General features: G+C 32.5%; 1 long non-coding RNA gene across 1 annotated transcript; it reads left to right on the top strand.

Annotated features, from left to right (window-relative positions):
- Nucleotides 1-4,282: 4,282 nt before the first annotated feature.
- On the top strand, nt 4,283-19,706 carry LOC145680766 (uncharacterized). The gene is made up of 2 exons (XR_014130676.1): nt 4,283-4,513; nt 19,504-19,706. It is a non-coding gene; the product is annotated as an uncharacterized LOC145680766 (long non-coding RNA).
- Nucleotides 19,707-25,177: the final 5,471 nt, after the last annotated feature.

The raw sequence follows: 25,177 nt of genomic DNA, 5'->3' as shown, positions 1-25,177 counted from the left end.
ACTCAACCTAATTATAGATATGGTAACGGTAACAGAAGTTACCGGAATTATAATAGGAATCCTAGTAGAAATCGCAATACGAATCAGCGTAATTGGTCACAAAATAGATTCCAGATGGACAAGTTTGCAGTAACAGAAACTCAAATTCAGAATCTTTATGTAATCGATTGGAACATACTCAAGAGTGCGGAATACAATGTACTTTATTAGATTATACTTACAAGTAAACCTTACGTTTGGGTGAATCGAGTTGCTGACTGAGACACATATGAGAAAGTAGTACTATATGTGGTCAGTATTTCAGTGAAGTTATAGGTGCGAAGCTCCAGGGGTTTAGGAGATATAGCTACCAGAACATCACATGGAAGTACAGAATAGTCTTCATACAGTTGGAGGTAAAAGCTCTGTAAGACCTCTTGTAACGACAAAAGGTGAATAAAAATATATGGGTACATATTATGACTAGGTGGAAGTCATATAGTAAGGGTATCCTTGACGGCGGCCATCTTGAAATCCGCCATTTTGAATTATGGTTAAGTTTTTAAAATAGGAATAGGGTCATGTGATACATGATTTAAGGTGCAAATTTAATCAGAAGAACAATGGTGACGTTAATTTTGATTTACGCGCAATTGGTAAAAAATTACAGGGAAATTAAATATTATTGCAGCATATGTATTAGACCTTTATCCCACCTAGTAAATTTTGTGTTAATAATAATAATTAAATAAAAAGCAGGTGGATAAATATTAGGTCTATGGTAAGAGTTGCCTTGATGGCAGCCATGTTCAAATCCGCCATTTTGAATGAGACAAAAGTTTTAAACAAAACGCATAACACTGAAACCTTATTAATAGCAATTTTTACCATAACTCCAACGGTATAACCATTTTTGCTTTATCATTAACCAGCACAAAATTAAATGGATCGCTCCTTACGACTACTGCTTTGACAGACATATTAACGACAAATGTGTCAAGTGTAACTCGATTGCCTTTGTCAGGTGTGCTCACTGTGAGCAAAGCATTTGTGCAAGTCATGCACTCTTTTCTGAACTACATATTGATTGTACTAATTGAGGACTTTTCTGGAAGAGAGACCCAAGTTCAATTATGACTCAATTCCACTTTGGTCATTTTTCCTTAAATTAGCAACTTGTTTATGCGATAACAAATGCTGGTTACTGATAAAGCAAAAATGGTTATACCGTTGGATTTATGGTAAAATTTGCTATTAATAAGGTGTCAATGTTATGCGTTTTGTTTAAAACTTTTGTCTCATTCAAAATGGCGGATTTGAACATGGCTGCCTTCAAGGCAACTCTTACCATAGACCTAATATTTATCCACCTGCTTTTTATTTAATTATTATTATTAACACAAAATTTACAAGGTGGGGTAAAGGACTAATATATATGTTGCAACAATATTTAATTTCCCTGTAACTTTTTACCAATTGCGCGTAAATCAAAATTAACGTCAACATTGTACTTCTAATTAAATTTGCGCCTTAAATCATGTATCACATGACCCTATTCCTATTTTAAAAACTTAATCTTAATTCAAAATGGCGGATTTCAAGATGGTCGCCGTCAGGTATACCCTTACTATATGACTTCCCCCTAGTCCTAATATATACCCATATATATGTTATTCACCTTTTGTCGTTACAAGAGGTCTTACAGAGCTTTTACCTCCAACTGTATGAAGACTATTCTGTACTTCCATGTGATGTTCTGGTAGCTATATCTCCTAAACCCCTGAAGCTTCGCACCTATAACTTCACTGAAATACTAACCACATATAGTACTACTTTCTCATATGTGTCTCAGTCAGCAACTCGATTCACCCAAACGTAAGGTTTACTTGTTAGGATTTTGTTAATGTTTATGTTATCCTTATATGTTAATTTAATATTTGTATGTTAACTGATATTTCATTTTAATCAGTTGTGATCCAATATCAAACCACGTTATCTTATAATTTAATTAACATCAATTTTGTTGATTTTTCCTATCATAATTTCATTTTATCTTGCTTCTTCTGAATTCTATATTATTTATGTCATATTTTACCTATGTAATGAATATATGTGACACCTAATTATCAAATGCAGGAAATATATTTTGTAACATCCTTATTTATAATGAGTTTAAATATTCAAAGAGCCTCGACCATGTTAATTTTTTAAAAAAAAAAATATGCTTGGACCAAAAACAAATTTTTAATTGTTCATAATTTTTGGAATAGATCCTCCTCTACGATGTTATAAAGAATTTGAAGTATAATTAATTATAAAAGAATATTATTGATATAAAGAATAAATAAAAAGGAATATAAAGATATGTATTTATATGTATTGTGAATTTTGTATATACGAGGGCTATCCAATAATTAATGTATACTTATCTTTGTAAAGTTGTCATACGGTCCAGAATTCTTTCTAGAAGTGCTAAATCACTTCAAGAAGTCCTATCGGGAGCCATAAAGATAGAACGACAGCATTCGGCATGCATGTATTATTCTTTACCTGCACCATTTAGATATTTTAATCAAAGGTGTTATAAACTAGCGAACTATTTAATTATTTTATATAGGTTAGAAGAAGAAGTTATATATATTTTTAAGAAGTTATTATTATATAAATGTTTTGTATCTTAGAATGTTGATTCTGTAACGATAGCAACGATATAACATATGGTAGTAAGATGGCTGTAAGCAGCCTAGATTTAAATATACAATAAATACATTCGAACAAAGCAACATTTGCAGTTTTTGTGCTAATTTAATACGTGTGCAACTCACTTATTTGAACTAGGGCTCAACGATTACGTTGTAAGGCTGCCAGTGTCGTCACGGGAAAACGGCTAAATCGTTTGAAATGACTGTTATACATAGCACTTAGGTCCAGCTTGGTTTCCATCAATTCACTTTGATTTAAATAAGCAGCCTAAAAGGAGGAAAGAGGTTTAAATAAATTTTCCAAGTATTTCTCAAGTAAACCTACTCTTCCCGTTCAAAGATTGGATATTTCTGCTGTTAAACGAATAAAGGTACGAATAGAAGCTTTCTACATTTTACTCAAGCAGTCAGATGAAAGGTTAATTACAACTATGAAATGCGTCCTTGTTATATAGACTATACTATTTATTGTAGTTGTATTTGCTTTACGGGCTTTAAATGGTATACGTATATTGAGTCCCATGTTATTGCTACAAAGGAAATTCAGAAATATTCAAGTATAAGTGGATTACAAGAATTTCATATTACATTCTCGGTAGAAGTGAATTTGTTGCGGATTCCATCTTAAGCTATAGGTCCAGTTATTACAAAGCTTCAGTGTTGCAAAAAACGTTAAACTTCTACCGACTAATTTATAAGTATGTTAGATAATAGGCCTAATATATGAAACTGAGGTAATGAAAAGCCTGAGCGAGGGACCCTGGATTCTGAGGCAGGAGTCACCAAAAATTATTTCCTTACATAAGAAGATATAAGCAGTTCCATAATACTCACTATATCCTTGTTCATTGTTGAGTTTCACCCCTCTAACTCTAGGGATTCGTGAAATACACCATTCTTGGTGGAAATTTTGAACTCCCCTTTTACCACCCCTTTAGAACGGTTATTTCCCCCCAAAAAATCTTTCCTTATTCCTTACTTTCGTAACAAAGGGAGTCTGTCCAAATTTCTACCTATACTAGTATGGACTGAGTCACTTAATTCCATTCTTTCATGTTATTGTATAGATTAAGTATAAATAAAATTCAACATATATAATTATTTTAATATACTTTATGCTTTACAGTAAATAGTTTATTGTCTTTAACTAGTATGTAATTAGATTGATGTAGAAGTTTTGTACAGAAGTAACTTTTAAGCTTACGTTGAGCAGTAATTTCTCGTTATATTTGAAGGTGAATAGTGACAAATATTATAGTAATAATAGTGAATGTAAAGATCAATCGCTAATCAATAAATCAATAAATATGAAAATTGGTAAAGAGAATATTATTGTGTCCGCTTTTTCTAAATATTGAAATAAGTACGCATATATGTCTGACATTGCAAACGCTTCTTTTAAAGGCAAAAATAACAATAATAGCTGAAAAAATATCCAATCTTATGTCTTATTTATATCTCAATGTCTTTGATCAAGGAACAAATATACTTCAGTAATACTATGAAGGTTAAATGTTCTTTATCAATTGACCTTTTTGTCCATATTATACTGTACATTACCTTTGACCCTGACTGATTACACATATATAAATGAATGTATGAACAAAGAGACATACTATAGCGGGTAAGAAAGTTGTCAAAGGACGTGTCATTAACATAGAAGAATCATGTTGTCGTTGAGAACTCTGTTTGTTTTGGCAGCTTTTATTCTTTTCTTAGGAACCACTGCAATGGCCCATCATGGTGGTGATCACACACAGCATGATGCATCAACCAGTAGCAGCGAGGAAGCACAAGGAACGGGAACACCTTAAAATTAATGAATTTCACTTGTGAGTAAACGAATTCTTTATAAGTTAGTGTATTAGATATAGTTTAAAATGTGTTGATCGCTTTATAGTTTGTTAATAATAGGTTTATTACAAGCGCGATAGAAAATAGTTTTCATGAGATCTAACCAGCAATGAAAGTTGAGTAGGAAGTTTGAAAGATAGTTGGTCAATAATGTATCATAATCCCAGCTTTTAGTCCGGCCTGGTGCGACTGAGTAAATATCAGAAACCAATCTCAGTCGTAATTGATCACGGATCGAAAGCTGTGGCGAAAGAGAGTACAATTAATGGACGATATCAAAACAGAAGTAGTTAACGGAAGACCTTTGAGCATGGAAGCTTCTTAGTTGCGGGAAGTGATCTGCCAATAATGGCAGAATATCTATAGTGATGATAACATTATGTGGTTGGTTTGACAAGAGTTTAGCGTCCCTTTCAGAACCGAAGGTGTGTAAGACAAGGACCTACAAAGTAAATCGAGACGTAATGCATTCAAGTTTCAATTACTTTCTTTTGCCTTGATTTCTTCCTATTTGTTTGGAAAACCCAGTTTAAAAGTCGTGTCTGGCCTTTTTCGATGCAAATTGTTAGTAACTTCGCTAGGGTGTTTCTAATTACGGAAGTTAGCATCATGAGTTACTCAAAACCACTCTTGAATAAAGCCTATAGTGATCATATATACATTTAATGGAGAATATTTATTGGTATCTTTTAACTCTTCCTGCAAAGATATCACACATGACCAGATAATTTGTCTTTTACTTATAAATGAATATATAACTTTATTTAACATTGTTTTATATTTTGCAAAGTTTGTTATTACACCTTGATAGATGAGAAACTTCACCTAGAACACCGTTGGATTCCTCCTAGCCATTTTGTAATTTTATTATGAAGGTAAAATAGTTTGCTTTACGTCCGTACTTAATAATAATACAGAAGAATCTAAGAAATAAATCATTTTACATAAAGGCCAAACATCTCAGTCAGTAAGTAACGATTCTAGTACACAGTTCACAGTCAGATCAATAGACACAATACACACAATACACTGACTTCTACTTGACACCAAGATATGTCGCTAGTATGTATGCAATTTGCCCACAAGCCAAAAGCTTGACGGCGACAACTAGTAATTTTGAACAAACTTTTAATATAATAAATTTTCATTGTTGTATGTTCAGAGGCCTCATCACTGCGAAATTAAAATACCACTAATTTTACAGTAATTATGTGATATCTTCAAATAGATAAAAGATAATGGAAAAGTGGATCAAGACCTCCCTAGACGATGTTATTTTGCATGAGATACCGTTATTACGACTCATTTATCTGCTTTCGATTTCCAGCCATTTAGAAAATCGGCATTTATTTTCACGTTTCTAAATAACTGCAAACGGAAAGCTGCTAGGTGACTCGTGATAACGGTACCTCATGCAAAATAACATCGTCTAGGGAGGTCTTGATCCACTTTTCCATTATCTTTTATCTATTTGAAGATATCACATAATTACTGTAAAATTAGCGTTATTTTAATTTCGCAGTGATAGGAACTCTTAATGAAATTCAAAGAACGAGAGTTTTAGAAAAAAAGAAAAATATGATAAAAACAAAAGATTCAATAAACGGAAATAATTTTAAAAAGCGCACGTAAATGATAATAATATATAAGGTAATGAATAATGTTGGGTTTCATATTGGAATTACACTAAAGTCCCTGAACGACATGCGAAGTCTAAGCCTACCAACCGGTGACTTTTATCAATTACCATACCACATTATGCAGATTCAATCAATCAATCGATTGTGATATCTTCTTTTGAGGCTATAGCCACCATCAAGCATAGTTTTGCAGTCGATTCTTTAAGACTTCATTCCTGCACGAAACAAGTGTTACGTAGCTTTCAAAAATATATAAAATCATTTTGGAATGAATGTACGTGTTTACCAACAAATATTTATTTATAAATTAATGAAGACGGAAAGCGTTATATAATAATACTAAGAACACATTAATAAAAGAAGTCCAGATATAGATATGCTAATCAGTATAGATTTTGTTGAACAAAATGATATGCTGAAGACAAAATCTCATGAGTAGTCAGTGGCGTATTTACGATTTTGTTTCGGGGGCGCTTTGCTAACTTTATTCCTGGAAATGTGAAAATTCTGCAAGATATTTCATTTACTTTAAGATAGTAAATAAAATTTCGGGGGAGGGCTTAAGCCTGGAAGACCCCCCTTAAATACGCCATCGTGAGTAGTGAATGGAGAAAATAATAATAAAAAGACTAATTTCCTTGTGTACATCTAAAACTTAGTGCTGTGTGAGAGTGATACAACTTTCCGAGATGAAAGTGATACTGACCTATACTCTTATTAAGCAATTCATAATGCTATTAGCATGCTGACAATACATAGTACAGTTAATGAAATGTGACCTAAAAATTATCATTAACTCGAATCATTTAATTTCTATCTAAGTAGAATAGCATCCACAAGTGAGACATACGTAGGCCTTTATAAGTTGATATATCACATCGAGCTAAACAAACCAATATACTTCATGCATGGTAAACTCTCTTGAATAGTTTTCGCGAAAACAAAAAAAAACAAAAAAAAGCTTTTGTAACGTCATTCATCGACAAAGATAATTGACAGTTTTTATTTTGTTGGAAGAAATTATTTATTTATATAATATACTGTTAAATAATGGATTGTATTTATTGTTGTTTCATTTGTCCTAACAGTGAAATACCCTCCTTCACACATACACACATACACAGGGTGTCCCAGGAGGAAGGGACAATACTTCGGAAAATGGTAGTATGGGTGATTCTAACCAAGAAGGTTCATATAAATGTGGGTCTAATCTTAACGGTTTGAGAGCCACAGGTTGTGAACCATTTTAAAATTTATATTGCATATTACCCACCCTGTAGTTATTCTACAGAAGTCGGATTTGAAAGGTGATGGAATGGCCTTTCGAAGGGTATGCAACATGCGGCAGTGGTGTCTTTGGAAGGGAAGTTGTTGAGGGATATTTGGGAATCACTGTTGACATCCAAATTTCTTTAAATAACCTTCATTTTTCCAAATTTCCCTCAATAACTTCCCTTCCAAATATACTACTGCCACATGCTGCATACCGTTGGAAAGACTATTCCATCGTCTTTTAAATTCGCTATAGAATGATAACAGGGTGAGTAATACACAAAGTCAAAAATGGTTCACAATCGTTTGCTCTCAAACCGTTGAGATTAGGACCAATGTTCATATGAACTTTTTTGCTTACAATCACCCATACTACCATTTTCTAAAATATTGCCCCTTCCTCCTGAGACACCCTGTTTTACTTCTAAAATTTAAAACTATCAAAACATTTGGCGAAATATATATATATATTTTTAATAAAAGGCACTTCATTTCTTAAAGAAGTTGGATGGGTTGTAGAAGAGCTCTGTCTAGTTAGTGGTATAAAGACATCTAAGAGATTTGATAAGACAAGCTAACAAACAAAATTTTCCTTAAGCTTAGGAATGTTATGTAACTGAAATAATAATAATAATAATAATAATAATAATAATAATAATAATAATAATAATAATAATAATAATAATAATTTTCGTAAATATTTCGCATTACTAGCGTCCAGTTGTGCTCGCAAACTTACATAATTAAACTGACATTGTTTTATGAAATATATCATAATAGCAGGAACCTAAAAAAGTTTTAATGAATTTCAATGTACCGTACCTTCTATCTACGATTCCACTAATTCTTTATCTTCATACCCATATATTTTATTTTAAATTATTAGAATAAATAAAATAAATGCGGGTTGTCAGTGGCATGCACAAGAGTGTTTTTTAAAGTTTTCGGGAACTAGATATTATGAAACAACTAGAAGCGTATCACATTGTACATAATGTGTACAATTTGTAATACCAGGCGACATGACAATAGCAGAATTTAGTATACTGCATACTTACTAGAGATACAATCGGCACTATTGTATGTGTTATCACGGCTAGCAGAATGTTGCCTTTTAAACAGCCATTATTATTTTCCTACTGTGTAGCAAAGAGCAGTCAATTGCTGTTAGAACAATGTGTAAGCAATGATATCAAGTGAAAACGCAAATAAGATTCACATTAGAATCAACTTAAATTGGGTCAATTATGTTTCAATACAATATTACTGTAATAATTGATTAAAATAGCACCATATCTCCAGGGCGTCAAATAATGCTGTTATGTTACTTTATATACTCAAGAACTTTAATTGAACAGGTATATGAAGGTGTAATACGAAAAAAAAATATACAAGATAAACACAAACAACCTGAATACAACCGATATAACTCTGTACTAAATATTTCAGACTAAATATATCTTAAACAATACTAGTTTCTCCGTTGAATTAAGGTATTTAATATTTTAACTTCAATTTTCCGTTAATGTTGATCAGATTGACTTGCAAATAACGCACTTCATTGCATCTAATATAACTATTTCAATGTATGAATTAATAAAATAAAGTACTTCTACTAAGCAAAATAATATGCAATAAAATAATGTTATTTAACATACTGTTTAACTGTCGCTAATAGTCTAATGGATATAATTTTCTTTAGATTACTTTTGAAATTTGATTTTCTTAAGTGGTCCACAAATTGAAGCACAAATATAAATCATGTGTGAAGTTAAGTATCATTTCCTCGTTTAAAACTCTCTGTACAATAATAAGCCGTACAATAAATCCGGGGTTTCTTTTTACTAAGAAACTTTGCTCGTAACATATGACGACATTGAAACATAATTTTCTTATACATTGAAACGGCAACGCGTTTGCAGCACCAATTGTGCCTTTAGTGATATTCTATTTATGTATTCCATATTCTCTTCTTCATTTAGGTTCAAGATAACAGAATTAAATATAAATATAACTTGTAGTTATTACACTTGCAATAGTCTGAAGTGAACCACAGCAGAATAAGATCAAATTTAATGTTGGATAACTTTCTTCCATTGATAACAGAGGAAGTTACTAAACGCCATAATACTTTTTGTAACATATTATAATAGAGATACATGTTATAATATTTAGCGAATTATTTACTAAAGAAATTCCTTCATCACAGCATACAGCCACAAGTGCGCCAAGAGAAGAATACACATACAATACTGATTACATCACAATACTATACATAGAATAATATATAGTAAACTATTGATACAAATGAAGTACAGTATTAGAAATTTGGATTAAAAGAATTAATGTTCTTGGTACTTAGGCCGACCTTCGTGCTCAATGTCCCCTACAACTATTTAAGATTAAAAAAAAACTTCTTCCATAATAGGAGCAGAGGGGAATGATTTAAAAATACAAGTTGCGTTTCTCCGCTGAATTGCTAAACTGAGTCTTTGTAGTAAAAATTGTTTGCTTCGCGAGTATAATATGGCATTTCTTTGTTGATGACAATTAAATAAACGAATGTTTTTCTTAAATAAAAAAAAAAGTTGCAATTGAGACAACTCTCTTTTATTGATTAACAATGAAACAAAGAGTGTTTCTACGAAATGTTACAATAGAGATGTAAATTTCATCTATTGATAACAATAAAACAAAATACCTTTCCTAGAAAAAAAGTTAGGCTACAATAGAAATGTAGCTTTCTTTTATCGATAACAATGGAACAAAGAGTGTTTATACAAAACATTACAATGTGACAACGTAACTTTCATCTAGTGATAACATTGAAACAAAAAGAATTTCCCACGAAGTGTTACAATAGAAACGTAATTTTCATTTATTAATAACAAAGAAACAAATTACGTGTTCTACAAAATATTACAATAGAGACGTAACTTTCTTTGTTGATAATAATAGAACAATAAATGTTTTCTATCAAGTGTCAGAATACAGTCTTTCATTCATAACAGAAAATTATTTTCTGTAAAATGATAGTAAAGATGTGTGGTGTTGCTAACAAACAAGCAAAGAAATGTCTTCTACTAAGTGTTGCAATAGATATGACACTTTTATTTATTGATAACAACAAAATATAGTTCATTTTCTACAAAATGTTATAAAATAATCTATAGAGACGTATATATTTGATACATATTTATAAGACAATCTTGCAATTAATGTAAAGACGCAGAATTAGTATCATATATAAGATTTTAAAATTTCAAATTGTTGGAGAAAACAATAGAGTGTGTTGCGTAAATGAAGATGTTAGGTAAGTAATTAGTCTATTTGGATCATTTCAGAAGGTCTGCTTCTTCTTTGGACATTGGAAGATACGTGACTCAGTGATAGAACCATTATTTAAGGTGCTAAGTAAAATTGTGGTGGACAACATTGTATTCGTGGGTTTTCTCGAAATATTCCCATTTACTCCCACATTCTCATTCCACCAATTATTTCATCGTGATTCATTTGTCTTAATCATTCTTCTTTCTTAGCCTAACAGATATAAACGCGGGACGTTAAACTGAAAGATTTTTTTTTAGACATTACAAACAGCGTAAGGTATATTATTTGGAGTACATCGTCCATAAGTTGCACTGCATTAAAACGTATATCATCTTGAATGTTTAAAACAAAAAAGTAAACTTATAATCTATTTTGTTCATCTTCAATCCGCTCAACACTTCTCTTTTTACTCGTTTTATCAGCACTGAAAGTTTACCAAAAAAAAAAAAAAAACCCTCTCTTTCGGGCTGAGTATTCGCTGATAATGGTGTTCCCCAGGGTGAAATTCCAAGTGACGAGACAACGACCGGGGCAAATTGCTCTATTGTCGCGGTTCATTGTGAACACGATTATATTAACTGAAGCAATTTGCTCACTTAATCATTGTTCCTGTTGGTTTTGCTGTTGACGAAGGATCATGTTTCATACAATCACAAGAGCTGTTTTCAAATGAAATTTCAAAAGCCGATCATCTACGTTTACTTTCACAGCAGATTAAAAGCAAAAAGTACGTGTGGCGTAGTGAAGGAAATCTTTTATTGATTTTGTGTCAGCTAATTCTAGTCTTTAATTTTGTTTTATATTAGTGTTTGTTAGTTTGTATCAGTGGTTCCCAAGCTGAAAGGTAGAGGGAGGTTGATAGGCATACAAAGGATGGCATGTTACGAAAGATTGGAGCATACAGGCTAAATAAAATTATGAAAACTAATAAAGAATTCAGTTACATCTCACATTGTGAAACTACGGTAGACTTCCAGACTAAACGAATCCAATACTGAAACCGGAAGTAAAAAACCTAGACTTCCGGACTAGACGAATCCAATACTGAAACCGGAAGTAATACATCTAGAGTTCCGGACTAGACGAATCCAATACTAAAACCGGAAGTAATAAATCTATAACATTTCGTTACAACAGATAGGTAAAGTGAGAGATAGAACCTGTTCTCCGGATCCTGAATCCATAGAAACGAACATCTTGTTATCTACAACAATTATTGAATGTAGGAATAAATATTAAAACTGGAATTAGTAGTAAATTTCTGTGCTTACAGTTGTAATAGAGAGAAAATATCAGAGATAGAAACTATTCTTCCGATACTGGATCCGTATCGAAAACTTATTTCTCGCGATCTGTTACCGTTTGCTACTACGGTGATCAGTTACAGTGTTGAAAAGAAAAGCATACATATTCACCACTTCTAGTTTCAGTAGAGTGTTAAAAAGTCGAAATAAAACTTATTCTTGTAATGCGTAATTAAAAACCCATTTGTTGTTATCTTTTATTGTTTCTGTTTCATAGAGATCCATATTGAAATCGGAAGTTTTGTTAGTTTGTCGTCACACGATTATTTGCCGAGGCTAAAAAGAGGTGCTGATGATGGCCTAATGATCTACATGGTGTAATGAAGAAAGCTGGAGAAAACGTAATAACTGTTAGATAATCCACGTACATGCTGTTTATCCACCGCAAAGCCCACTTGCCGCGAACTGGAATCGAACCAGGAACCCCCCGCACCAGAGATGGGCGTTCCACCACTGACTGATCTCGGCCACCCAAACCGGAAATATAAGTAGTTACTACCACTTCCTGATTTAGTGGAAAGATAAGGATGGATATTGAATTGTGACCTATTCTAGAATAAATAAAATAAAATAAAATAAAATAAAATAAATAGCTTCTCCCCTTTCTCTGTCATTGGCGAAAAGTTGATTTTTTACCACTTTCAGTTCGAATAGGGAACTCACGGATGAATTGGAATCTATACTTTTCAACTGAATCAATTCCAAAAAAAAAAAAGCAAAGAAAAGAAAAAACAGAAAAAAGAAATGAAAGAAAAGAAAAGAAACGTTAGTCGTCATTTCTTATCGTTTCCTTTCTAATGCCTGTCAACAACATACAGACAAACGGACACAGCCATAGTATAACGCTTAGCACACTTACACATAATAGCTTATGGTTAAAAATGTGTAATAAGCTGAAAGTAATTGCGGATTTGTGATAGGATCATACCTAATACTCATTACAAATGTCTTTTACTTTTGATGTAATAACACATCAGACCGTAGATGATTGTTCTTGTTTCACTTTGATGATCGAGAGGGGGTACGGTGGCTCAGTGGTAGAGTGCTTACCTCTGGTGTATGGGTCCTTGGATCGAATCCAAGAGAAGTAAGTTTGTGGTGGAACACATCGTGTCCATGGGTCTCCATGGGTCTACTTCTGTTTCCTCCCACATTCTTATTCCACTAATTCTTCCATCATCATTCACTTCCATTAATCATTCGTTTCCCTTAGCCTAAAGAGTATAATCGTGGAACGTTAAACTAAAAGAAAAAATGAAATGAAATCTTTGAGTTTTACGTCCCACGGTTATGCCGGTTAGGCTAAAGGAGACGGTGATAATGAGAGATGAGTGAAATGGTGGAATGAAGAAAGTGGGAGGAAACGGGAGAACCCCGAGAAAACCCACGAGCACGGTGTTTGTCCACTACAAAGTTCACTTGGCGGGGGCTGGGATCGAACCCGGGACCCCAAGCACCAGAGGTAAGCCGCGACCCCATTTAAACTAAAAGACAAAGACTTTGGTGATCGAGTTATGATCATCTGAAATGATTGATCTTCTTGGTTGAAAGTATCGATTGAATTATAATAGAAAGTGATTCGACTGTTTCATGTTGGAATTATGCATTATTATTATTATTATTATTATTATTATTATTATTATTATTATTATTATTATTATTATTATTATTATTATTATTATTATTATTATTATTATTGCAATATTACATGTTTTATGTCAACTTTTTATATTTTTGGAAGAAAGAACAGAAGGTGATAAGGATAGAAATCGAATCTGATATTTCAAATATTTACTCATTTTATGGTTCCTACATGTATTAAAAATGATTTTAGGATATCTATCTGTGTATCCGACGGTCTCGACATATGTGTATTCACTTAGTAGCTATATCGTGCAATGTAGTCTCTGAAAATTTTAACTTAAAGTTTGTATAAGTTTCTTAGTGTTTGTTTTTGCATATGGGTTGAGAAGGGTCGACTTTTTTTCCCTTCCCTTAATAATGATGATCCTTTAATGGAGGGTAATAATAAAATATGTAATTTTTTTTTCAAAACCAGCTCTAACGATTTTGTCTATTCTTCAAAAATCAATGTCATTGACAGCTCCATAATATAGTGTCACTTTTTAAAAAAGAAAAATGCAGTTTATTTTTCGGGGGAGTTCTTTTTGACAATTTTCTAAATACATATATATATATATATATATATATACGATTTAGACCATTTTTCATAAACAAATGTCCTATATCCTTACAATATGAAATACGTACTTTCTTATGAAAAAATCCACAAGGAGTAACTTACTCTTTTGATGAATTTTCTACTCGCAATCTTCTCAAAATCAATCTTTTCAGTTGCTTGGGCTCCTATTTCATACATATTTCACAAACAACCCTACAATAGTTGTTCCTTTAAAAAAATCACAAAGATAAGTTTATTTTTCAGGTTGTATTTTTTTTTTTCGGAGAATGTTTTCCGAAAATGCCTGTTATCTCTCTCTCTACATACATATGTACATATATATATTGTATCGGAACGTTCCCAAGTTTCGGAGTTTCTTGCGATGTCCCGTGCCGTTTATTAATTTCAATGGCTGATAAATTTCATTGAAGTCACTTTTGTCAGAGTGAGAAAATCTATGTGCCAACAGTATCACTTAGTATATCTTTCTTCCTCTCCCTCTCTTTCTTTCTTGCAGTGATTACATTCTACTAATAATTTTGCTTTACAATGAAATTAACAGGTATAGGATTAACATTAGGAGTTTCCGGGCATACAAAAATTGCTTAAAAGTAGAACTAAACTTTATTTATTTATTTATTTATTTATTTATTTATTTACGATGCGGGTGAATGCACCTACTGATTCAAAACATTTTCACCTGAAATTAAACTCAAAATGTATACACCAAAGATACTCTTGTGGTATTAGACCAAGTAGCGAAACATACAGTGCATAGGGTTTACAAAAGGGGACACAAAGTATAGATGATTGGGAGGCTAAGAACTTTATTCAAGTGGAGTGTTTAAATAGCTCTCCAGATAGTTTCACTGAGATATATAATAACAATATATATTAAATGTTTGCAATGTTTCAGCACCTTAACAGCACTTTCTTCATACTGACTTCCTTCTGAAATCATGTGGATGGTTCTTTCTCTATACACCACTGGGAGTCTTGTTTACTTTTCCTTTATTCTTTCTTTTTTCCTCTTCTACTCGCCAATTCATCGGCACGGTGCTTCCCTGTAAATGTGCTCGTCTGCACATGTACATATCAATTTTTCCTTGGTACATGTTCTTCCTTTTTCAGTTTTATCTTTGTTACATCTTCCTAAGGATATAGTAAGCTACTGCAAGAAAGTAGTATAAATGGAAAGAAGCAAGAAGTATAGAAAAGAAACGATCGGATCAATGAATTGAACGGAAAGAATAAAGGATTACAAAATCAAGGAATGAGTAGAAATTCTGGAAAAGTAGAAAAATAAAGAAGAAGCAGGAAGAAAAAGCAAAAGAAAGGAGAAGAGCAAATAAAGGAGGAATGTATTAGTAAGAACAGAAAGGAATTGCCGACAAGCACACTTGCAAATAAACACATGGTAGGGAGCAGGCAATCAAACGTAAAAGAAAAGAATACAGAGCACGGAGAAGAGAGAAAAGTGAAACAATAAAAATGGTGTGTAAGGGTTAAGTTTGCATTTTTCTGTATTCCGTTCTTATGCATTATCAAGGCTATTAATGATGGAACCAACTACTAACGTGGACTCACACCTCCATCGTGACCTGAATTCAATGCAATTAGCACGTATACGTAGTATGTAGAATCAACTCTCGAAGCATAGGCATTCTCTATCTCATATTCAAGAGACCTGCGTTAGAAAACCACAACACGGGCCTGGTAGGGTATAAGAGAATTACTGTCAGTAAGTTTTCAAATGAAAGGGCAATTTGAGATAACCACTGTTAGGGTACCAAATACTACAATAATTTTGAAGGGGGCCACCGTGGCTCAGTGGTAGAGCGCTTACCTATGGTGCTTGGTGCTCCTGGTTCAATCCCCGGCCAATTGAATTTGTGGTGAACTACATAGTTTTCTCGTAGTACTCCAGTTTCCTTCCACATTTTTAATCCACCATTTCTTTCATCGTCATTCACTTGTCTTAATCCTCCGTCTCCCTTACCCTAAAGGATATAATCGTGGGACATTTGACTAAAAGATTTTATTTTCATTTCTAAAAATCTTTGACTTGCTATCAGCGGACCTTATCCAGTAATAACAAGGTATTATTTAAATTTCCGTGGCTTGTGCTTCCATTGGGGCTCTAAATGTGTTATACATTAGGTTATTTTGCTTATGTGTTTAACGTCTTTTATATACGTTATGAAACGAGTAATGTTTTATTTATTATAAGTGGATATGTGAACCTGTGATTGAGATGGTTTGTATGCGCCTTAACTTTCTTTGTAAACTTCGGACTGTGTCATCTGTATAATTTCTTATGTATACCTAATATTTGTTAGGAAGTACGAGATACACGTTCGGTGATTCAGTGGTACAGAGTTCAACTCTAGTTCCATTTCACTCTGCGTGAATTTGTGGTGGATGCAGTCGTTTCCGTAGGGTTTCTCAGTGTTCTATTATTAGTGTATTCCTACACATCTTCCAGTATTTATTTGTGATTATCACCTCTGTATTTTAAGATGCAATGCATGTAATATGGAACCATCGCAACAGCAATAACGACACCGACTGGAAAAAGTCCAAACTAAATTTATCAAATACTTGGCATACAAGAGAACTGGAATCTATCCATCTTATGAAAACTATCTAACACTAACATTATTAGAAAACTTCTGTACTCCTGCACTTGAACAAAAGTGAAACGTGATGGATCTAATTTTTCTTCATAAAATAGTACAAAACGAGTTTAATTGTACGGATCTCTTTCAATACTAAATTTTCATGTCCCGATACTTAAACTCGCGCTCATAACCCGGGCCTGTTCTATCACAAAAAAGCAAGATACAACGTATTGTTGAAATTACCAATCTCGAAAATATGCTCTTCTTTTAACAAAATATGTATTGAACACGAAGAAATTGACATATGTAATATGAACTATATGTTTAAGTTTACTATTATAAAATAATTTTGTACTACACCAACACTATAATCGGGCTTATGTCTGTTGTATTGATGACCAATAAATAAATTACCATGGGAAGTTCCCTTGTTAGAGTACTCAAGAAAGAATTAGTAAAATTCACAGCAAAGCTATATAAAATTTCTACTTGATCAATAGTAAATTAGATTTTTTCTAAATCTTTACTTTTGCTTTCTTACTCAATTAGAGAGCTATCGTAACTATTATCTTATTTAGAATTTCATATCAATTTAACATCTAAAAAAGGAATTTTAAAATACTGCGATACATTTTACTAAGTATCACAAAATATATCATTTTACTAAGGAAGTTTGTTCACATTTTACTAAAATGTATGTTTCTCCATAATAAATAGCAATATGTGCGTAACAATTAAATATGAACACAAAAACTAATTTCCTCATTAGGGTCTCTTATTCACCCTTATACGTATATAAGAATAGACAATATGAAAATTGATTCATTTTCTTAAATATTATTATTTTTCTTCTGTATGTTATTCTATTAATCTTCTGATTTTATTCTAAATCAACCCAAAAGCTTGTATATTGTCTAATATTTGTTTCCATTTTACGTCCATTTTTCATTTTTCTTCTTCAAACATGCAAACAATTTGTTTCAGAAATATTTTTTCTACGTATTAGATTACAGATCTACGTTATTATCCAACTTTTTTTCTGGAGTACGCTATAAGGAAAATCAGATGCAGCAACAAGGGAATAGAGCTGAATGGTGTTCACCAGGTTATGACATATGCTGATAATGTAAATGTGATAGGGGATGATAGGAAAACAATAGAAACAAATGCAGAGGTCTTATTAAATGGTTGCAGTGACATGGGTTTAGAAATAAATGCAGAGAAAACTAAACCCATGAAAGTTTGCCGGAATCGTAATACTGCAAATTATGGATGCGTCATATATCAAATAACACTTTCGACAAAGTAGATACTTTAAAATATCTAGGATCAATATTAACAGACCAAAACCATATCCTTCAAGATACTAAATATCAACTGAAATCAGGAAATTCATGTTATTATTCAGTTCAAAATCTTTTCATTGCGAATTGTGCCCAGAAATTTGAAACTTAAAATATATAAAAAGATAATAATGTCTGTTGTGCTGTATGGTTCTCACTTACCTAATTGAACAAGCTGTAACTAAAACAATTCTCATGTTTGCTCGACAAACTTTTTTATTCTGACGTTTCGCTTTTCATGTAGTAAAGCAGGTTAAAATGAAACTCCACTTTTGTCCTTATGCGTAACTATGCCCCTGTTTAATTACAATACATACCGTTAAGTAGCTGATAAGTTCCATTGTTTTGAAAGTATTGTCCTATTTCACAGTATTAATAAGAATTAAGTTTTTGATTTTATATTACTTCCTTACATTTATCCCCTTCAAAGTTTTAGTCTTATTGCCTAATTTGATCAGATAAATGTTACATTAGACCTCGGATTCTAATTAGCCGAAGGAGAGGTCTTCATTAGTCAAGAAGGCATTCAACACTGAACATGATCCTAATAATTTGAACTAGTTTAGAGATGCTTCCAGTCGTAAGAGATGCCTTTGCTGTCCATTTTCAATTTGAAATGTATTCAAAACAACCCACCCAGAAGCAAATAGTAAAGAGTGCACTGGAGAAAGGAAAAAGCCAAGAGAATATCGCTCTATTCTTAAATTTTCAATTTGCCGATGCAAAATAAATTATTTAGTGTTATTTATTATTATTATTATTATTATTATTATTATTATTATTATTATTATTATTATTATTATTATTATTATTATTGCATCAACGCCTCTTATCCAGCTCAGTTCAGTTAACTCCATCAATTATTATTTTTTTGTTTTTGATATTTCTCACAGAAAATTGTTTTAGGGATAGAATTTTTTCAGTGAAGTTAAAACTAATACACTAATGACAATTAAAGTTGAGACGTTTCTAAATTTCTTTTATCTGCAACGATGATTCAATTTTGGATTCTTCTTTCTGGCATGTGGAGTTCATGGTTCTATCTAATCTCCCGCCAATTGAGCTTTACGGTGGCCAAATACTGTTTGCTTAATTTTTTAAGGCCCCTTTGTTTCCTCTAACTTTCTTCATCCCAACCATCTTTCTCAGCCACGGTGAATTATCGTGGAACGTTAAACATGTATACACGGTGTATATATTTGTCTGCGATATTTAACTCTCCTATTGATATTTTACAACAGTATTTATAATGCATTTGCTCTTAATTTCTTTTCAGTCTGGAAGAAGTTTCAACCGGACAACATGGAACAATGGAATACCAAAACTTGAAGATGTGGAATGAAATAAACAAATAAAAATTTACTGAGAAGCTAAACAGAATTCAACGATTAAACTAGAAATGAAAAACCCATTATTGAAACATCTTGTATGTTTGTAATCATAGTTCACAATAAATTTTTCATGTTGTAAACAAATTTATTTATTTTGTTTTGCTTTTACTTAACCTTATAAGTAAAATGGAGTAAAACGGAAGCTTTATTTACTATTAATAGGATAACTGAGGTTTCTGGGCGTTTAATGTTGCAAATTATTTCGATGCATGCCAGCAATGGTATAATTAATGAATGACATATATTTTGAACGTGTAGCTCTTATGCCTTCTTAGATAAAATAAACCAAATCTCTCCACTGGTCTAGTGGCTAGCGCGCGCTTTTGTTCTTGGCGTCTTGAATTCGATTCTCAGTGACAGACCACATTAAACGCAGTACGGTATCTCGTATTCTATCTTAAACAATAGTTCCACCTTTCATATCGCATCTATGCTAAGAATGAACACACAAAGGCAAACACACGCAAAGGCGAGCTTTATAAACAAACAAAGGCAAAGATATTGATGATAAATGTAAATGAATGATGCAAATGAGTTGTTGTAAGCTTGAGAAGTCGGAGAAAGTCCACAAATAGACGTTATCCACTACCACTACAAATTCGCATACCTGAAGTTGTACTAGACATCCTTCGCATTAACTGTCTGCCTCTCTTCGCATTTTGGGGCACCCTAACTCATAACCGTGGTGAATTGAACGTAGATTCTTAAACCCAAACGATAGGAAAATAAGATTATACAAATTGCATCACAGATTACAAAGGATTAAACATTTTGGTGAATATTTCATGAACGTACAAGATTTGAAACAGTTTATATATTAAATTGTTCTTAAGAAATAATCTGAGTAGATTTTACCTTTGATTTACTTACAGTGAAGGATCAAACGAGATGCTTGAAAAGAAATTGATTAGTGACTATATTTAAAAATTCGATTACCTAAGGCACAAATTTCTCGAAAACTCTTGACTTCCAACCGAAAAAAAATATTTAAAAGAAATCATCTTACGACATGCCCACCTCCTCAAAATGAGTGCCACTTTCAAACTTACTCAAACAATAGTACTGATTTCAAATAACCTTCATCCAGATAGGTCTTAAATAAAGCAATATTTCTTGTATAGATGATATTTTTATTTGTTTATTACAGTTTCTGAAGAGTTTTAATGTTTCAGTTATTTTTCCCGGTTGAGATACTTTTTTCTGGTACAGAAAATACCTGTTGAAGTTTGTCAGTAGTGTGCACTGATGATCGTCATCGTATTCTCACTAAAGAAGAAACAACCTTGGTCTCAGTAATGCATCATACTGCATCACATGGCCATCTCTCTGAAGTTTTAGTTGTGGATGAGGATTTTCGAACCTCGAAATATGTATGGCGTCCCCCCAGTTCCTAAAATATGATAATTGGCAAAGATAGACAGTGGGAACGGCGTGAAGTCATGCCGCTACCTACCGTCCCGCTGCCTTTTCAGATCCATTTTGACCCCTGGGTTAGATCAAGAAGTTTTCATAATATACTATAACATATTACTTACATTAAACTTACGTAAATCTTAAGTTGAATCTTTGAAATTCGAAATCTTTGAAACAACGATAAAAATACAGCTTAGGTACAACTACACTGAGAAAAATCCGTTCTCCGGACAGCGGTATATTGTACAAATATACGGAACCCTCCTGCTTACTACAGAAATCAATACGAACATACATTATCCGTATGCTACATAGGCACTGCCCTTAGATAATACATCATGCCGTTGCAGGATGTGTTATACTCAACCAAGACGGGGTTTGAGTCCGTCTGGAGTCGAACCTCGATTCAGCTGAAAACGCTGCTGAGGCGAGGACCTGTCCGCTGGGCGTGCCTAAACATTACTTCCCATCCTGCTTCACTCCAAGACCAACCTTTCTCCGACGGATCCAGGGCTTTAGAGAAAGGAAAGTCTTGAAAGTGAAATTTAAATAAAAGAGCGCTAAAAAGAATGCTTTGAAATAGAAGTTTTTCCACATGCTGCACGGTTGAAAAAGGAAAAGTTTTTCTAATTTTGATTTTCTTGGAATAGCTGTACTGACTTTCATTTTCCTGTATAGTTACTACAAAAAGAAAAGTAGTGAACCAGAAAAATAATAAGAAATTAATTAACGAAAAATATTGATAAATTACTCATTAAGCATTGTAATATTTAAATGAGAGTCAGCTCAGCTAGATCTCTATGTAGCAATACTCAAAGATTTGTTGTTTTGCCTAAATTAAGATAAGAGGTAATTCAAACTTGATTTAGTAGAAAAGATAACACTAAATTTCGATAACATTGATAGAATTTTAATTTAGATAAGAAAAATAGCAACGTGTAACAACATCCGGTAAAACCAACGTTTTCATTAAAAAAAAAAAAAAAAAAAAAGAGACATTCTTCCTCTATAAACTACTGCTATCAAGCTATTCATTTTTGAAAAATATTGAATTTAATACATGTACATTGAAATAGCTTTCTGAATTTGAATGACTGTAAAATTACATAACACTGATATCTAGTATGTAAACAAACGGCATTTTAAACCAAATTACGATTGTTTACTTAAAAAGAAAGATTGGAATCAATTTTTAAATTACAAGTTAACTGCCGTAGTTCTATCTGATCAGTTTGAACAGTTTTCCTACTGAATATAAATTACTTACATTGACAATATCAAATATTGAATATATGGAAAAGCTGTTTGATTAATTATTTTTAAAAAATGACAGAAACGCTATTTAAAAAATTACATTAATTAAAAAATGACGAAGTTTTTAAGAGAGTAATTGAAGAATAGCAAGGTGAAAATCTTGCTTAATGAAAATTTAAGATTGTAGGGATCATGACCTTTAATTTTGAGTGTTTAAAAGAAGATTGATAAGGAAAGAGAAATATAGTGACTGATGTATTTTGGAGTTGAGTATATATATTGAGTTTTCTTATTTGCTTTATGTTTATCTAAGCAGTTAATGACTAATTCAAAAATATTATACGATAATTCACACATGAAAACATAAGACATACATGAATATAGACAGGGAATTATATACACAGGGAATTATATCACAAAAATACACTCATCTACAGGTTGATCTTTCTTGGCCTATATTATTTATAGCTCATGTTTGCATTTTTAATTATCTAGGTCGTCGATGCCTAGTTTTGCTAACTACTACCTATTTGAAGACTAAAGCCTATTTATATATTCAATAAAATATAACGATTGATATTCACTGATAAACATTTTGTTATAAAAAACGTTATACATATATTCAATTTTATTTACGTTATACGATAAATAAGAATCACATGTAATAACGGGTTACAACTAAAAATCTGCACAAAATGTAAGGTAAGATAAAAGCAACCAGACGACAAATGGAAACTATGTTTTAACGTTTATTTACAGTATATACGTAGGCAGAAAAGAAAATGCTAATGACACATTGCAAATAGTCCATGATCAGCTACAGTCCGCAAACGTGTTGGAATAGACGCACAGGCTGTTTGGACGCCAGTTGGGTCAATTTCTTTTAAACATTTTCGTATTCTTCTTTGAAGCTGGTGAACAGTTTTTGCCTTCCAATTATGGTTGTACACATTTGTCACTCAATTGTCCAAAAAATCTTCGATTGGGCGGCACTGGGGCAAGTTAGTTGGTTTTTGGTTTTGGGCACAAAAGGGATGTTTTGGGACATGAGGCACTCCTGAGCCTTTCTCGCATAATGAGAGCTGGCTTTTTCAGGCCAGAAAATAAAATTATTGTCAGAATGATATTTTCGTATAAAAGGAACTAAGATCTTCTGAAGACATTGCTTCACGTACATATCTTGATTGATTTCTAACCCACTAGGCTTGAAATAAGGCTGCGCCACACCTTTGTCCGATACAACTAAATAAAGCATCACTTAGCTTTCAAATTTCTGCTTGTCTTTATATTTTATATTAGAAAGAGTGTGTTGCTTGTCTGAGGAATAATAAATGTCATTGCCGCGAATTTGGGATTTAGAAAGGCTAAAGTAACTTTCATCATCCAAAACAAACGATTTTCCTTTGTAATTTCTGACTATCCAACGACAATTTGATTTCACAGTTTTTATTTGCGTGTGTGTGTAAGATGGAGGTTTTTCCTTTTTGCATGCTTTGATTCCCTATGATTTTAATGTTTTAGATATGTATTGTTGTGAACACTTCAATGTTTTTGCTGTGTCGTTCTGACTAATGTTGTCTTTCTTGTCAAACATCTTTTTTAGTCTTTGTTTATTTTTATTCGTCATAATTGCTGCCTTTCGACCACTTCCTGCTTTTCTTTCTATTGTTCCGGAATTAAGTATCGCATAAATTGTTCTTTTTGGCACATCTTCAGCAGCAAAGTGTTTTACACAATATGATTTCCCCAATTCGTGATGTTTTTCATGAAAATTTACAATGCGTGCACGGAGGACTTCTTCTTTTGACGCCAATTTCTACCAGTTACTTCGCATCGGAAAGAAAGCAAACATATTGTGAATTAGACAAAGAGTGTACTATCAACATATCAAAGAATAGCGATGACTGTGACAATAGGTTTTATTTTATGAGTCCGCACATTTTGTGCAGATTTTTAGTTGTAACCCGTTACTTTCTTTCCTACAGAATGGAAATGTAAGAACAGACTACACACAGTACACAACAAATATTTTAAAAAATCTATTCCTGTCTCTTGAGATACTTTTTATCTTAGTGGACTAAATAATTTAGTAATAATAACCAATTACATTCGGGAAGTTATTATTTAAAAGATATTTGCAACTTGGCTATCACGTTATATTTCGATTTTTTTTCAAATAATGTTATATTAATTGGCAATGAAGATATATATAATGACTGATTCTTTTAACATTCCAGATGAAAAAAGTAAAATGATGTAGAAAATAACGCTACTTTCTGTGATGTCGGAAGATACGATGATTTATTCACTCTAAAAATTTCTTAGATCACTTCAGGATTATATCCAAAACATAAAAAATCAAGTGTATTTCAAATAAATTTATTGCTTCCTTTATTAATCTATAAATAAAATATATGAGTAGCGTTTCTGTGCAGTACACTACTAGAAATTCCTTAGACGTTAATGTTCTTTTGTCACCTTAATTGTGGGCGAATGGCTGTTGACTCAGTTCTAGCCCATCTCTGAATAGATGTTCAGAAAAAAAAAGAGTAATGGAAAAATCAGATCAGAAGTCCTGTTGCTATAATCTGGACACTAACTGACACACATAACACGAATTGTTTGACGTCCCCTGCGGACTCAGAACGTTGTGCTATACAGTATCTGTTATACGTGGTAGTGCCAAGAAAGAAAGCTAGGAAACTCATTAGAGGTTCCATTAAGACTGTTTTGAACTTTCTTACCTTAGATCTGTATATCCGATATGACCTTTTATTATACAGCTCCAAGAGACTGTAGGCCATCTCCTTTTCATCCTCCTTGAGAGATCCCGCTGCCTTGTGGAAACAGCTAAGTACTTATATCGCTGCACCATGTTGACACCACACACAT

Source organism: Thermobia domestica, chromosome 3 (genome assembly GCF_964235325.1).
Source record: "Thermobia domestica chromosome 3, izTheDome1.hap1.1, whole genome shotgun sequence".
In the NCBI taxonomy this organism is placed as follows: Eukaryota; Metazoa; Arthropoda; class Insecta; order Zygentoma; family Lepismatidae; genus Thermobia; species Thermobia domestica.
This window is presented reverse-complemented; position numbering and strand designations above follow the sequence as displayed.